Here is an 18232-nt window from a genome sequence, read left to right as displayed (position 1 = left end):
GCGGGTGTCGGTAGCGGGCGGCCCACTGTGCCATCAATTGTCCCCACTGTGCCATCAATTGCCCCCAATGTGCCCTCAAACGCAGCCACTGTGCCATCAAACGCAGCCACTGTGCCATCAAACGCAGCCACTGTGTCCCCCCGCCCACCATCTGCCAGGCACTTACCCTGTCTGGATGGGGCAGCGGGTGTCGGTGGCAGGCGGCCCACTGTGCTATCAATTGTTCCCACTGTGCCATCAATTGCCCCCACTGTGCCCCCCCGCCTACCATCTGCCAGGCATTTACCCTGTCTCGATTGGGGCAGCGGGTGTCGGTGGCCCACTGTGCCCATCAATTGCCCCCACTGTGCCCATCAATTGCCCCCACTGTGCCCCCCGCCCACCATCTGCCAGGCACTTACCCTGTCTCGATGGGGCAGTGGGTGTCAGTGGCGGGCGGCCCTCTGTGCCATCAATTGTCCCCACTGTGCCATCAATTGCCCACCATCTGCCAGGCACTTACCCTGTCTCGATGGGGCAGCGGGTGTCGGTGGCGGGCGGCCCACTGTGCCATCAATTGTCCCCACTGTGCAATCATTGTCCCCACTGTGCCCCACTGTATTATCAATTGCCCACACTGTGTCCCCCCGCCCACCATCTGCCAGGCACTTACCCTGTCTCGATGGGGCAGCAGGTGTCAGCGGCGGGCAGCGAGCGGTGTCCTCCATGCTCCTCAAAGTCTTCTCTCATCCTCTGCTATGATTGGATGCCTAATAGGCGCTCACTCGCCCCCACCCCCTTTCCCAACCGGCTGGGCTGCCTACTCGGATAAGGGTCTGGTATGGATTTTGGGGGAACCCTTAAAATCCATACCAGACCCAAGTCGGATCCAAAGTAGGACGAGTGTGGTGTCGCAGCAGCGTGACCCCGGCCCGACAGCTCTTTGGTCTTCCCCATGATGGAAGAAAGATTCTGTGGACAGGTGTCTTTCATACACATAACGAGACGTCGTCAGGAGAACCTTCTTCCACTGACAGGGGTAATCTGTGTACCACATGACCCGTCTGTGGGGGGGGCAGAAATATTGTTGGTGGGTAGGGGGATCCAATACTTATTTTACTCACTGAACTGCAACTCCATTTATAACATTTGTATCATTTGTTTTTCCTGGATGTTTGGTTGATATTCTGTATCATCTAAAATAGACCCATGATAAAAATGATAGACCCCTTGAGCACTCTCACACTTTGAATGACAATTGCGCGGTCATGCAACACTATACCCAAATTAAGTTTTTACAGAAATTGGGCTTTCTTTTTGTTGTATTAAACCACCACTGGATTTAATTTTTTTTTGTTTAAAAATAAATATATTTAAAATTTTGAAAAGGTTTACTTAGTTTCTGTCAGTAAAGTTTGTAAATAAGTATTTTTTCCCCTTCACTGATGTGCGCTGATGAGGTGGCACCAATATGCCGCACTGATGGGCACCAATAGGTGGCACTGATAGGCAGCACTGGTGGGCATTGATAGGCGGCACTGAAAGGCAGCTCCGGGGCCGCCATCGATGCGGTACAGACATTACATATGCAAGGGGGCCGAATGTCCCCAGGCCCCCCCCCCGTTCTCTGCTCGTGGCTGGAGAGAGAAGAGAATTTTGGGGGCTCATGTCTAAAGCTGTGTAAGGGGCCTCAAAATTTCTGATGGGTGCCCTGGGCAGCACTAATGGGCACTGATTGGTGTCACCAGGACTGGTGCAAGGATTTTTGACACCCTAGGCGAAACCTAATTTTGCCGCCCCCCTAGCTCCACACCTGACTCCACCCCCTTTGCCCTGCCCATGTATACCCCCACCTTTTTAATGAAGTGCCCAGTCCACCAGCACCCATCAAATGCAGCCTCACCAGCGCCCATCAAATGCAGCCTCACCCGCGCCCATCAAATGCAGACTCACCAGCGCCCATCAAATGCAGACTCACCAGCGCCCATCAAATGCAGACTCACCAGCGCCCATCAAATGCAGACTCACCAGCGCCCATCAAATGCAGCCTCACCCACGCCCATCAAATGCAGCCTCACCCGCGCCCATCAAATGCAGCCTCACCAGCGCCCATCAAATGCAGCCTCACCCGCGCCCATCAAATGCAGCCTCACCCGCGCCCATCAAATGCAGCCTCACCCGCGCCCATCAAATGCAGCCTCACCCGCGCCCATCAAATGCAGCCTCACCCGCGCCCATCAAATGCAGCCTCACCCGCGCCCATCAAATGCAACCTCACCAGCGCCCATCAAATGCAACCTCACCAGCGCCCATCAAATGCAGCCTCACCAGCGCCCATCAATGAATGTTTGCTTGCTTCTATTCATTTGGGAGTCGGGACACAGTCCTCTGCCGCTGCGCCTCTGACACTATGTGCGAACAGAGCAGTGGCTGCCTGCTGATGCGGAGACTTGCCGCAGAGAGAAAAAAGTGTAGAAACACCAGTGGCCGGGCGCAGATGTGGCTCTAGGCTTTGTGAGGCCTTATGCAAAACTTAGACATGAGGCCCCACTTATGGCCATAATGGGAAAAATAATTCAAGCGATAAAAAAAATAACGCAATTTTTATGAGGCATCAGAGACCTCCCTGCCCCTCCCCCGGCCCAATCCGTCTCTACCTCCTGGCGAGTTCAGCAGCGGCCAGCAGCTCCGCCTCCAAATCTAGAATTTGTCTGCAGCAGGCAGCGCTGGATACGAAAGACGGCGATCCTTTACCAGCCCGGCCCGCTCACCCTGTCAGCTTGGGGACACTGACCGGGGACATTCCCTCTCATTCCATCACATACATCAGGCAAATTAGGACGGTCGCGAGGTCCCTGAAAGCACAAGGCCTTAGGTGACCAACTTCTTTGCCTAATTAGAGAGCCGTCCTCTGGCCGGGCACCCCCCTAGGCAACAGTGCACTGCCTAGTGGTAGCACCGGCCCTGTATGTACATGGTATTTGCACTACACATGCGAGGGATCGCCGCGATCGTTAGAGCGAGAGCAATAATTCCAGCACTAGACCACCGCTTTAACTAAACAGGTAACCTGATTTTTTTTTTTAAAGCTTTGCCTATTGAGATTTTTAAGTATTGTAGTTTGCCACAATTCCACAAGCGTGCGCAATTTGAAAGCGTGACATATTAGGTCTATTTGCTCGGCGTAACATCATCTTCTCTTTCACACTGTCCAAAAAAATTGGGGTACAAGTCATTAAAGTGCATTTTTCCCCCCAAAAATTGCTTATGCAAAGGCGTTGGGCAAATACCGTGTGATATAAACAATTGCAACGATTACCATTTTATTCCCTAGGGTCTCTGCTAAAAAAAAGTATGGGGCAGATCCACAAAAATCTGCACCGGCGCAGCGTATCTGAGATACGCTACGCCGCCGTAACTTACCTGGCTTTGGTTTGAATCCTGAAAGAATTTGCGCCGCAAGTTACGGCGGCGTAGTTTATCTCTCGCGGCGTAAGGGCGCGTAATTCAAATGCGGTGGGTAGGGGGGCGTGTTTCATTTAAATGAAGCGCGTCCCCGCGCCGAACGAACCGCGCCGTCCCTAAAATTTCCCGCCGTGCATTGCGCTAAATGACGTCGCAAGGATGTCATTCGTTTTGACGTGAACGTAAATGGCGTCCAGCCCCATTCACGGACGACTTACGCAAAATTTTCAAAATTAGACGCGGGAACGACAGCCATACTTATCATTGAGTACGCCACCATATAGCAGCTTTAACTATACGCCGGAAAAAGCCGAACGGAAACGACGTAAAAGAATGCGACGGCCGCGCGTACGTTTGTGGATCGTCGGAAATAGCCAATTTGCATACTCGACGCGGAAACGCCACCTAGCGGACGCCGAAAAATTGCATCTAAGATCCGAAGGCGTACGAAGACCTACGCCTCTCTGATCTAGCCGAGATGCCGTCGTATCTTGTTTTGAGGATTCAAAACAAAGATACGACGCGGGAATTTTAAAATTACGCCGGCGTATAAGTAGATACGCCGGCGTAATTTCTTTGTGGATCTACCCCATAATGTTTGGGGGTTATAAGTAATTTTCTAGCAAAAATGACTGAAGTAAACAAAAAGTGCCAGAAAAAGCCTGGTCTTCGATAGGATAATACACTTTTTTCTGCAGCTGGCACAGTGGTCTTCAAGGACCTGAGCCAAGGGTCCCGCTTTGACGCACAAAACAAACGTCTGATTATGGTGGACTGTGAGCTGCGTCACGTGCCTCCATATCCATATCAGAAACATCCTGATCGGTTTCTGCCGCTGCCAGGGCTTCTCTAGGACCCAGCAGACCGTCTCGCTCTCTGCAGAGCATTATCCCCCGCCCAGCTTCCAGTGATGTCCAATTAGAGGCGGAGTCTGGGCCAGTCTGTGTACACTGTGTAGTAGTGACGTGACAGGTCCTCAGCACCCTGCAGACACTTGTCCTTTGTTTGCTGTGTAGTATGCGGCTGTCAGCTCTGCGTGTAGTGAGTGGGCGGAGCCTGGCCTACAGCTGAAAGTGACACCGCCTGACCTGCTGCCAGCGCAGTCACAGACGTAACCCCGAAATGACCCCAAGTCACTTTTTCGCCAGAGCAAATCCACCGCTACGAGCGAAGACGATCGTCGCCAATTTGGTTGTCTTATTTTGGCAGCGGCTCTTTTTTTTGTCTCGTTTTTCAAAACTCGATCCAAAAAATTCCCCTTTCTATTGTGCATTAGACTAGCCGTATACACTATATTACCAAAAGTATTGGGACGCCTGCCTTTACACACACGGGCCCGGATTCAGAAAGAAGATACGGAGTATCTCCTGATACGACGGCGTATCTATGCGCCTGATTCATAGAATCCGTTACGCATAAATCTCCCTAAGATCCGACAGGTGTAAGTGACTTACACCGTCGGATCTTAGGCTGCAATCTCACACTGGCCCCTAGGTGGCGCTTCCGTATTATTACGCAAGGAATATGCAAATGAGGAGTCACGCCGATTCAGAAACGAACGACCGATTGGCGTTTTTTTTTACGTCATTTGCATTCGGCTTTTTCCGGCGTATAGTTACCCCTGCTATATGCGGCGTATCCTATGTTAAGTATGGCCGTCGTTCCTGCGCCAAGTTTTTAATTTTTTACGTCGTTTGCGTAAGTCGTTTGCGAATACGGATGGACGTAATTTACGTTCACGTCGAAACCAATGACGTCCTAGCGACGTCATTTAGAGCAATGCACGCTGGGAAATATGACGGACGGCGCATGCGCAGTTCGTTCGGCGCGGGGACGCACCCGATTTAAATTTTACACGCCCCCTAGCCGTGGAATTTGAATTCCGCCGGGGGATTTACGATACGCCGCAAGTGCAAGTTTCTGAATAAAGCACTTGCCTCAAAAACTTGCGGCGGCGTAATGTAAATCAGATAGGTTACGCGGATCTAAAGATCCGCGTAACCTATCTGGATCTAGCCCATGAACTTTAATGGCATCCCAGTCTTATGCCGCGTACATGTGGTCGGAATTTCCGAGAAACAAATGTTCGATGTGAGCTTGTTGTCGGAAAAACCGACCGCATAAAAAGGCGCCATCGGACATTTGCTACCCGGAATTCCCAACAACAAAATGTTGAGAGCTGGTTCTCAATTTTTCCGACAAACAAAAAAAGTCTTGTCGGAAATTTTAATCGTGTGTAGCAAATTCCGACGCACAAAAAAAAAAAAAAAAACACGCATGCTCTGAATCAAGCAGAAGAGCCGCACTGGCTGTTGAACTTCATTTTTCTCGGCTCGCCGTACGTGTTGTACGTCACCGCGTTCTTGGCGTTCGGAATTTCCGACAGCATTTGTGTGACCGTGTGTATGCAAGATAAGTTTGAGCCAACATTCCATCGAAAAGGAAAAAAAAAATGCACGGTGTGGAGAAAGCCTCTTGAGGGGGGGGGGGGGGGGGCAAGCAGGAGTGTCAGACGCCCACTAACACACAGCTCCTTTCTCTATCTGCAAAGTAGAGAGCTGCAAAGTAGAGAGCATCCTGACACTCCTCTCCCCCCCCCCCCCCTCAAGAGGCTCTCAACACCAGGGAGAAAGCCTTGCATTACTGTGTGGAGTTACAGACAGAAGAACAGGAAGTGAGGATTTCTCAGAAGAAATAAGGACATTTAAAAGCAAAATGGAAGGATGAGGTAAGTGAAGGAGGACGGCACTAAGGGAAAGGAAGCTATTTGGGGGGGGGGGGGGGATTACCTTTACAACCCCTTTAAGGCATCAGCATACCAAGACATTTTGGACAATTTCATGCTCCTAACTTTGTGGGAACAGTTTGGGGATGGCCTCTTCCTGTTCCAACATGACTGCACACCAGTGTACAAAGCAAGGTCCATAAAGACATGGATGAGAGAGCTTGGGGTGGAGGAACACAATGACAGGTGCATTGCTGAGGTGCTTTGTAGGACCGTGGGCAGAGCCTGGTGGGGAAACAAGAATCTAGAGTGACAACCTATGGCAGTAGGGGGATCCATGGCCGCTACTTAGTCTGATGGCAGCTTTAAAATCCACCCACTGTGGTGCACTTTCCACCAAAAATAAGGTGGACCTGATGGAGAACTAGCCTCCAAGTACCCCCTCAAGCTCCATCCACCCCAGAATTCCCCCCGTCTGTGTTCAGGACCTCTGTAATGTGTGTGACCAGAAATTCCTTATATGTGATATAAATGCTTCTTCTCCAGTGCTGCACCCAGTGAGTCGCACTCCACCGACCTCTACAAAGCAGACACGCCAGAAATGCCGGACCTCCCATCACAGCAACTGTTCCATTCCATAGGACCGCAACATAAAACCGCATTTCCCTATATCTCCCTTCAGCAGAATACTCCCCCAAGTCGCATTCCCAGAAAAGCAAGAGAAAGCCCACAGCACAATTCAATTTCATCAACCACTTGCCGACCGAATAACTTGGATATACGGCAGCAAGTCGGCCCTGCTGCTCCAGATCACGTACCTACAGTAGTACGTGACTTGTCACTTCCGGATAGGGGCACGCTTGTGCCGGATAGGGGCACGCCGGCGACGCAGTACCACTGCGGATGCTGATCGGCAGGTGCAGGGCACTCGATGCCCACCGGTACCCGCCGATCGTTGGAAAGAGCCAGAACTACAACCGGCCTATGTAAACAAGGCAGATCACTGTTCTGACAGGGAGAGGGTATGGAGTTTGTGTCCCTGCAAAGCAGGGGACAATAATTGCATCTCTTCCCATAGTAAAAAGCACCTCACCCAGTATAGTAAAACAATGACTAGGCCGGTGTTTCTCAACTCCAGTCCTTGAGCCCTGGTTCACATTGGTACAATTTGACATGTCAAATCAGCGGCAATTGCCGGCAATGGCACCGTCCTAATCTGTGGCGATCTATTGCCAGAAGTGGGAGCAAATACCTGTATTGGACAGGCATCTGCTCCCCCCCCCCCGAAAAGTGGCAAATGTGACACCGGAGGGGGGGGGGGGGGACCGTAAAAGCAGAAGTTAAATTTGTGGGTGGAATTCCGCTTTAACCACCCCTTCACGCCGATATACGTCGGCAGAATGGAACGGCTGGTGGGCACGTACGTGTACGTTGCCCTTTAAGCCCAGCCATGGGGTCGCGCGCACGCGACCCGGTCCGAAGCTCCGGGACCCGATCGCCGCCGGTGTCCCGCGATCGGTCCTCCGGAGCTGAAGAACGAGGAGAGCTATTTGTAAATACAGCTTCCCCGTTCTTCACTGCAACGCAGTCATTGATCGTGTGTTCCCTGTTATAGGGAAACACGATAAATGACGTCACATGTCCAGCCCCCCCTACAGTTAGAAACACATATGAGGTCACACTTAACTCCTTCAGCACCCCCTAGTGGTTAACTCCCAAACTGCAATTGTCATTTTCACAGTAAACAATGCATTTTTATAGCATTTTTTTTCTGTGAAAATGGTCCCAAAAATATGTGTCAAAATTGTTCTATGTGTCCGCCATAATGTCGCGGAAAAAAAAAAAAAAAAAATTGCCGCCATTAGTAGTAAAAAAAAAAAAAATATTAATTAAAATGCAATAAAACTATCTCCTATTTTTTTAAACGCTATAAATTGTGTGCAAGCCAAATCGATAAACGCTTATTGCGTTTTTTTTTTACCAAAAATATGTAGAAGAATACATATCGGCCTAAACTGAGAATTTTTTATCTATATATATATATCTATATATATATATATATATATATATATATATATATATATATATATATATATATATATATCTATATATAATTTTTTGGGGGATTTATTATAGCAAAAAAAAAAAAAAAAAAATCATATTTTTGCAAAATCGTCGCTCTATTTTTGTTTATAGCGCAAAAAAATAAAAACCGCAGGAGGTGATCAAATACCACCAAAAGAAAGCTCTATTTGTAGGGGGAAAAAAAAGGCCAATTTTGTTTGGGAGCCACGTCGCACGACCGCGCAATTGTCAGTTAGGCTGCATTCACACTATAATGCAGCGTATTTTGCCGCGACAAATTGCGGCGTATTGTACCGCGATTTGCCGCGACAAAATGGGTCGTTTTAACCTTTTTGTTTTTTTTACAACACATTGTTGTCTATGCCGAACGCCGAAAGCCGCCTGAAAAAAAGGGTCCGGGACTTGTTTTGAGCTTCAGGCGTACGGCGTTTCGGCGTGGAGATGTGAACCATCTCCATAGACAACAATGTAAAATCACCCCTCCAGCGGCACGAGCGTCGGGCGTAAATACGCCAAGGTGTGAATGCAGCCTTAAAGCGACGCAGTGCCAAATCGCAAAAACTGGCCGGGTCCTTTACCTGCATAAAGGTCCGGGTCTTAAGTGGTTAAGCAAATCCAGAGAGTGTATAGGTATACAGGAAACACGGCGCACCTTGGAGAAATGCAAAGTCCGTTGGTACTTTTATCTGTAGACCATCAGCAAGGTAGAGGAATAGATGAGACAACTGGATGGCTGGACAGGAGATCAGACCGAGACTAGAACCTCCGCAGAAGATCTGGGTAGGATCAACTCAATGTCGAAGAAAACAAACAGCAGGGTGCTGAGGTCCGTATCAAATAAAAAATACTTCATTCAAACAAGCAGCACACTTCCATTGAAGTTGGCATGATACAGCATGGATAGGGAACACCTGAGACCAAGCAGCTGTGGTCAGTGTGAGGCTGTAGGCAATCACAGATCACAATCATAAGCAAGCTGTTCATGAAGCTTAACCCCATTCATGGCGGCTAAAACTAGTGCTTATCTCAGTCTTTCTCAACTCCAGTCCTCAAGGCGCCCCAACAGGTCAGGTTTTCAGGCTCTCCGTTATTTTGCACAGGTGATTTGATCAGTTTCGCTGCCTTAGTAATTACAACAGCTGTTTCATCCGAGGGAAAACCTGAAAACATGACCTGTTGGGACCCCTTGAGGGCTGGAGTTGAGAAACACTGGCTTATCCATTGCAACAGTGTAAATAAAAAAAAAAAAACCTAATACCCCCCCCCCCCCCCCACAGAGTAGTACATTGTCACTATGGTAATACTGAAATACTCTGATAACAAAACAAAAAAATATTTAAAAAAGTTTTAAAAAGAAAATGTTTTTTAAAAAAATTTGAATTAACCACTTCCCGCCCGGCCTATGGCCGATTTACGTCCGGGAAGTGGTTATGAAATCCTGACAGGACGTTCTAGAACGTCCTGCAGGATTTCATGCCGAGCGCGCCCGTGGGGGCGCGCATCGCGGCGATCGGTGATGCGGGGTGTCAGTCTGACACCCTGCATCTCCGATCTCGGTAAAGAGCCTCCGGCGGAGACTCTTTACCACGTGATCAGCCGTGTCCAACCACGGCTGATCACGATGTAAACAGGAAGAGCCGCCGATGGCTCTTCCTCACTCGCGTCTGACAGACGCGAGTAGAGGATAGCCGATCGGCGGCTCTCCTGACAGGGGGGGTTCGCGCTGATTGTTTATCAGCACAGCCCCCCCTCGGATCGCCACAATGGACCACCAGGGATGCCCACCCTGGAGCACCAGGGTGGGCAAAAAAAAAAAAAAAGCCAGAAAAAAAAAAAAAAAGTGTAAAAAATAAATAAAAAAAAAAACATAAAGAAAAAAGATGCCAGTCAGTGCCCACAAATGGGCACTGACTGGCAACAATCAGTGCTGCCACCCCAGTGTCCATCAGCGCCACCCCAGTGTCCATCAGCGCCACCCCAGTGTCCATCAGCGCCACCCCAGTGTCCATCAGTGCCACCCCACAGTGCCCATCCATGCCCAGTGCCCACCTAGCAGTGCCCATCTGTGCCACCCATAAGTATCCATCAGTGCCGCCCATGAGTGCCCATCTGTGCCGCCTATGAGTGCCCAGTGCCGCCCATTAATGCCCATCAGTGCCGCCTATGTGTGCCCATCAGTGCCGCCTATGTGTGCCCATCAGTGCCGCCTATGTGTGCCCATCAGTGCCGCCTATGTGTGCCCATCAGTGCCGCCTATGTGTGCCCATCAGTGTCGCATACCAGCGCCGCCAATCAGTGCCACCTCATCTGTGCCCGTCAGTACTACCTCATCGATGTCCATCAGTGCCATCTCATCGGTGCCCATTAGTGCCGCCATATCAGTGCCCGTAATTGAAAGAGAAAACTTATTTACAAAAAAATTAACAGAAAAAAATAAAAACGTAATTTTTTTTCCAAATTTTCAGCCTTTTTTTAGTTGTTGCGCAAAAAAAAAAAAATCGCAGAGGTGATCAAATACCACCAAAAGAAAGCTCTATTTGTGGGGAAAAAAAGAACGCCAATTTTGTTTGGGTACAGTGTAGCATGACCGCGCAATTGCCATTCAAAGTGCGACAGTGCTGAAAGCTGAAAATTGGCTTGGGCGGGAAGCTGCGTAAGTACCTGGTATGGAAGTGGTTAAAAATTATTTAATTTTTTTTTTTTTACATACTGTCACCAGTCAGTGTCCCTGTACTGCACTGGTGACAGTATGTTAAAAAAAAAAAGTGAAAAAAACACATTTTTTTTTTTAAATAAATAAAAATCACAACTTCAAAAAATGCAAACCTTCTGGAGCTCAAGTGGTTAAAAAAAGCATTTTTTTAAATTATCAGTATATTTTCGGTAAGATAAAAAAAATAAGCAAAATGCGCACTATTGTTTCTGTGCCCCACTACGGGTACAAACAACAAATAATATACACATATGTCGTGTCGTTGTGATGGTCAGGAGCAGGAGAATTTATTTGTGATTTTTTTTTCGGTGGGAGGTTATTGTGACAGCAAAAAATATACAGCTAAATTATTTTTTTATATATATATATTTTAATATTTTTTTACTATTTTGGACCAAACATACAAAGGTACGTGGGGACACCCAAAACTCCAAGGTGGACAGGAACAGAATCGGGAATTGAGAAGGTAGACCCCAGCACTGGAGTACATCAGATATATGCTATAAGAAGCCAGAGACTGACTTGGCCCACCAGGCTTGACCCATAACTTAACCACTTACCGACGGCCTCCTCTAAGGCCGGGCTCCAGTGGCGGTTCGTCCAAAGAGGGCGCTGGAGCGCCGCCCCCTCTGGCTCCGCACCGCCACTGAGTCTAATAACATAGATTCATGCATTGCACAAATCTATGTTATTGTCGCCGCTGCCGCTGTTCTATTCAGATGGCCGGACATGAGGCGACGACTATCTGAATAACGGCAGCTGGTTGGCTGTACGGAAGTGCCTATCAGAGCCAGCGGCTTTCCGAGTACAGCACTCGGGTCCCCGGAAGCTTATCCTCGACATCGAGGGAAGAGGACGTGGATGGCTGACTCCAGTAAAGGTAAGTGCCGGGGGGGGGGGGGGGGTTTACAGGGCACAGCGGCGACGAAGGGCACAGTGACATCAATGGGCACAGTTGGGACAATGGGGACAATTGGCACAGCGGCATGAATGGGCACAGTGGCGACAATTAAAGTGACATCAATGGGCACAGTGGCGACAATAGGCACAGTGGGGACAATGGGCACAGTGGGGACAATGGGCACAGTGGGGACAATTGGCACAGCGGCATGAATGGGCACAGTGGCGACAATTAAAGGGCACAGTGACATCAATGGGCACAGTGGCGACAATGGGCACAGTGGCGACAATTAAAGGGCACAGTGGTGACAATTGGCACTGTGGCAACAATTGATGACACAGTGGCTGCGTTTGATGGCATGGCACAGTGGCTGCGTTTGATGGCATGGCACAGTGGTGACAATTGATGGCACAGTGGCTGCGTTTAATGGCATGGAACAGTGGTGACAATTAATGGCACAGTGGTGCGAATTGATGGCACAGTGGCTGTGTTTGATGGCACAGTGGCTGCATTTGATGGCATGGAACAGTGGTGACAATTCATGGCACAGTGGTGCGAATTGATGGCACAGTGGCTGCGTTTGATGGCATGGAACAGTGGTGACAATTCATGGCACAGTGGCTGCGTTTAATGGCATGGCATAGTGACTGCATTTGATGGCATGGAACAGTGGTGACAATTCATGGCACAGTGGTGCAAATTGATGGCACAGTGGCTGCGTTTGGTGGCATGGCACAGTGGTGATAATTCATGGCACAGTGGCTGCATTTGATGGGCACAGTGAGGCTGCAATTTTTTTTTTCCGTTTGCGCCCCCCAAAAAATTTTGAACACCAGCCGCCACTGCCGGGCTCACATATGTGCGAATTGGATGTGGTTTTCACCCAGGAGTCATGTTAATCAGAATTTGTGGGTCATGTCTTGTGATATTTTTTTGGGGGGTCAAAAATTACCAAAATTTTACATTTGAAAAAAAAATAATAATAATAATCTCATCTCTCACCCTCAGTATAATACATGAGGGTAGACTACAGTACTTAAAAGATATAATGTGTGGAAGTTGAGGGGATTTTAGGAGAAAAAGGCCCAGGGACTCAAGCAGGTAAAAGGAAACAATGCCAAGGCTTGTGTTTGCAATGGGGAGAGATCTAACAATCCACCAGTAGCTGACCGGACACAGGTTTACATTGTTGGAGACTGTCGCCACCTGGTGGTAAACTCTTCACATTGCGTTTGCAACAAATATTGTTAAAGTGAACCTGTCATGTGACATGGGAACAGCCACTGGTAAGCTCTCAAAGTGGAATCTCACTTAAAAAAGTCCTGCTGGTTCTCTCCCTCTCCGCAGCCTGTAACAGGTTTTATTAACCACTTCAGCCCCGGACCATTTTGCTGGTCAATGACTGGGCCACTTTTTGCGATTCGGCACTGCGTCGCTTTAACTGACAATTGCGCGGTCGTGCGACGTGGCTCCCAAACAAAATTGGCGTCCTTTTTTTCCCCACAAATAGAGCTTTCTTTTGGTGGTATTTGATCACCTCTGCGTTTTTTATTTTTTGCGCTATAAACAAAAATAGAGCGACAATTTTGAAAAAAATTCAATATTTTGTACTTTTTGCTATAATAAATATCCCCCAAAAATATATAAAAAAAAACGTTTTTTCCTCAGTTTAGGCCGATACGTATTCTTCTACATTTTTTACGTAAAAAATCGCAATAAGCGTTTATTGATTGGTTTGCGCAAAAGTTATAGCGTCTACGAAATAGGGGATAGTTTTATGGCATTTTTATTAATATATATATTTTTTTTTTACTAGTAATGGCGGCGATCAGCGATTTTTATCGGTACTGCGACATTATGGCGGACACATCAGACACTTTTGACACACTTTTGGGACCATTGGCATTTTTATAGCGATCAGTGCTATAAAAATGCAATGTCACTGGCAGGGAAGGGGTTAACACTAGGGGGCGAGGAAAGGGGTTAATTATGTTCCCTGGGTGTGTTCTAACTGTAGGGGGGTGGACTGACTGGGGGAAATGACAGATTGCTGTTCATACATTGTATGAACAGACGAACAGTAATTTCTCCCCCTGACAGGACCGGGAGCTGTGTGTTTACACACACAGCTCCCGGTTCACGCTCTGTAACGAGCGAACGCGTGTGCCTGGCAGTGATCGCGCCCGCCGGGCACATGCGCGGCACCAGGGGCGAGCAGGGGACGCGCGCTCCTAGTGGCTGAAATGCGAAATCACGTAATATTACGTGATTTTGCGCAGCCGAGCCGACCTGCCGCCGTAAAACTGCGGCGGCTCGTCGGCAAGCGGTTAAAAAAAAAAAAAAAAAAATGTACCCAAACAATTTTTTTTCATTTTTTTCCCCATAAATAGAGCTTTCTTATGGTGGTATTTGATCACCTCTGCGGTTTTTATTTTTTGCTAAACAAATAAAAAAGGACTGACCAAAAAAAATATTGTTTTTACCTTTGTTTCTGTTATAAAATGTTGTAAGTAAGTATGTTTTCTCCTTCACTGATGGGCACTGATGATGCTGCACTAATGGGCACTGATAAGGTGGCACTAATATACAGCACTGATGGGCACTGATGAGGTGGCACTAATATACAGCACTGATGGGCACTGATGAGGTGGCACTGATTATGAGGCACTCATTTGTGGCACTGATGGGTACTGATAGGCGGTACTCTTAGGTGGCACTGATATGCAGCACTGATGGGCATTGATAGGCGACACTGATGGGCACTTATAGGTGGCACTGTTAAGCGACAATGATGGGCACTGAAAGGCCCCACTGATGGGCACCTTTAGGTGGCACTGATGTCCACTGATAGATGGCTCTGATAGGCAGCACTGATGAGGAGGCACTGGCAGGCATTACTGATGGGTACTGATTGGCTCCTCTAATGGGTACTGATTGGCAACCCTGGTGGTCTTGGGTCGGCATCTTTGGTGGGCGGGGGTGGGCATCCTGGGGGGCTGCACTGATAATCAATCAGCCCAGACCCCCCCCCCCCTGTTAGGAGACAGCAGATCGGCTCTCCTCTACTTGCGTCTGTCAGTGTGAGCGGGGGGAAAGCCGATATACGGCATTTCCTGTTTAGGCTGTGATTGGACACAACTGATCACACAGTTACATAGTAGGTGAGGTTGAAAAAAGACACAAGTCCATCAAGTCCAACCTATGTGTGTGATTATATGTCAGTATTACATTGTATATCCCTGTGTGTTGTGGTCGTTCGGGGGCTTATCTAATAGTTTTATGAAACCATCAATGCCCCCCGCTGAGACCACCGCCTGTGGAAGGGAATTCCACATCCTTGCCGCTCTTACAGTAAAGAACCCTCTAGGCAGTTTAAGGTTGAACCTCTTTTCTTCTAATTTTAATGAGTGGCCACGTGTCTTATTAAACTCTCTTCTGCGAACAAGTTTTTTCCCCATTGTGGGGTCACCAGTACGGTATTTGTAAATTGAAATCAGGCGTCTCTTCTCCAGAGAGAATAAGTTCAGTGCTCCCACCTTTCCTCATAACTAATATCCTCCAGACCCTTTATTAGCTTTGTTGCCCTTCTCTGTACTCTCTCCATTTCCAGTACTTCCTTCCTGAGGACTGGTGCCGAGAACTGCATGGCATACTCACCAGAGTCTTGTGGAGCAGGAGAATTATCGTTTTATCTCTGAGTTAATCCCCTTTTTAACCACTTGCCGACCTGCCGCCGTCGTTTTACGGCGGCAGGTTGGCTCCCCCGCGCGAGAGCACGTAATATAACGTCGGCTCTCGCGCAGGCCACTAGGGGCGTGTGCGCTCCGCCCGAGGCGTGCGCGCGCCCCCCGCTCGCCCCCGACCCCTGTGCGCGTGCCCGGCGGGCGCGATCGCCGCCGGGCACCCGCAATTGCTCGTTACAGAGCGGGGACCGGGAGCTGTGGGTGTAAACACACAGCTCCCGATCCTGTCAGGGGAAGAAATGTTGATCTTCTGTTCATACAATGTATGAACAGCGATCAGTCATTTCCCCTAGTGAGTCCACCCCCCTACAGTTAGAACACACCCAGGGAACATACTTAACCCCTTCCCCGCCCCCTAGTGTTAACCCCTTCCTTGCCAGTGGCATTTTTATAGTAATCAATGCATTTTTACAGCACTGATCGCTATAAAAATGCCAATGGTCCCAAAAATGTGTCAAAAGTGTCCGAAGTGTTCGCCATAATGTCGCAGTACCGAAAAAAAATCGCTAGTAAAAAAAACAATATTAATAAAAATGCCATAAAAATACCCCCTATTTTGTAAACGCTATAACTTTTGCACAAACCAATCAATAAACGCTTATTGTGATTTTTTTACGAAAAATATGTAGAAGAATGCGTATCGGCCTAAACTGAGGGAAAAAAATGTTTTTTTATATATTTTTGGGGGATGTTTATTATAGCAAAAAGTTAAAAATATAATTTTTTTTCAAAATTGTCGCTCTATTTTTGTTTATATCGCAAAAACGAAAAACCGCAGAGGTGATCAAATACCACCAAAAGAAAGCTCTATTTGTGGGAAAAAAAGGACGCCAATTTTGTTTGGGAGCCACGTCGCACGACCGCACAATTGTCAGTTAAAGCGACGCAGTGCCGAATCGCAAAAAGTGCTCTGGTCTTTGACCAGCAATATGGTCTGGGGGTTAAGTGGTTAATGTCAATATTCTGTTTGCTTCGTTAGCAGCAGCTTGGCATTGCTGAGCCCCCAGGTCCTTTTCCATCCTAGGTTCCCCCAGAGGTTCTCCCCCCAGTGTATAAATTGCATTTTGTACTTTTGCCACCTAAATGCATTATTTTACATTTTTCTACATTAAACCTCATTTGCCATGTAGTTGCCCACCACAATAATTTGTTTCCACATCCTGCGGAGAAGTTATTGCCCTGCTTAGCTTAGTATTGTCCGCAAATACAGAGATTGCACTGGTTACCCCATCCTTGTTTATGAACAAATTAAACAGGATTGGTCCCAGGACAGAACCCTGGGGGGGGGGGGGAGGGGGCCCTACTACCCACCCCTGACCATTCCGAGTACTCCCTATTTATCAAAAGAGCCTACGTCGATTTACCCATTTATTCTCCAGGGTCTCTGCTTAAAAAAATATAATGTTTGGGGGTTCTAGCAAGTAACTTTCTAGCAAAAAATTTAGATTTTTACACGTATGTGAGAAATGCCAGAATCGGCCTGGGGATCAAGTGGGTAAGAAGCAACGGCTGTCTGGCATTCAATACTGCCGCTTCCTGAATGCCTTCTTTTTTTATTTTTATTCCGCTGTTCATGGATTTTGAATGGGAAGGGCTCAGCCCAATTCATTTGAATGTGTTGCGTTTAGTTACAGTACTGTTCGCCAAACTTGTTATTGGGTATCATTTTTTGCCATGCCAGTGCCACACGTGGCCGATGGCCATGGGTGGTCAGAAGGCAGTAAAACTACAGCTCAGTCGCCTATTTTTACTGCCCCCCGTGTAAACGAGGCCTAAAGTCAAACACTACAATAACTCAAGTCTGAAAATACAAAGCTGTTTGCTTTTGAAGCGGCCCGGGTTCGGAGGCCTCCTCAGAGCACGAAGGGTAAATATTTGGCCTGGTCTGTCAGTGGGGCCTATGTGCCCATTTCCCCCCCTACAGCCACCACCAAACCTAAACTCTTCGATTATTTATCCGTCTCTGACACATGTGCCGCTTAAACACAGCAGCCTGCTGAAAAGCCAGTTAATTAAATAAACTGGGAGGACAATGGGCTGCGCTCGGCGGACCTCATACACACATGTATCCTCAGTCTCTGAGTAACCAAGCAGTAAAATCCAACAATAGGCCGACGCACAGCAAACACAAGTGAGCCGGATGAGGCCTAGTAAAACACGCTGCTCCTCGTCGCCGTGGAGACCCTAGTTTGCCTCAGCTGAGGTAAACTAAAAATTCTATGGAGGACAGCAGATGGCCGTGTGCTGTACAAGTCATCTATCTGACCTGTCAGACTACAGGAATGTATATAGTCCGATGAATATGGCACCATCTGCTCATTAGGGCTGGAGGGCCCTTGACAAGGTAGATGTAAAGAAAAGGGGAGGAGTTGGCCATAGCGAGCAGCGTCCCCCCGTAGGTGGAACTCAATGTCGGCTAGTCAATGGATAATTACAAAGATTTTGTGGTAGAACTTCCTGTTTTCGATGTATTCCTGTTATGAAAAGTATGTACTTGGTAAGGTTGCCACCTGGCCGGTATTTCATTGCGGTAACAATGGGATCAATGACAATGTTATTAATAAGGTTTTCCCTATAAGGTAAGGTGACCAGATTTTTAAAATGAAATCCGGGGACATATT

This window comes from Rana temporaria, chromosome 11, assembly GCF_905171775.1.
Source record: "Rana temporaria chromosome 11, aRanTem1.1, whole genome shotgun sequence".
NCBI classification, from domain to species: domain Eukaryota; kingdom Metazoa; phylum Chordata; class Amphibia; order Anura; family Ranidae; genus Rana; species Rana temporaria.
This window is presented reverse-complemented; position numbering follows the sequence as displayed.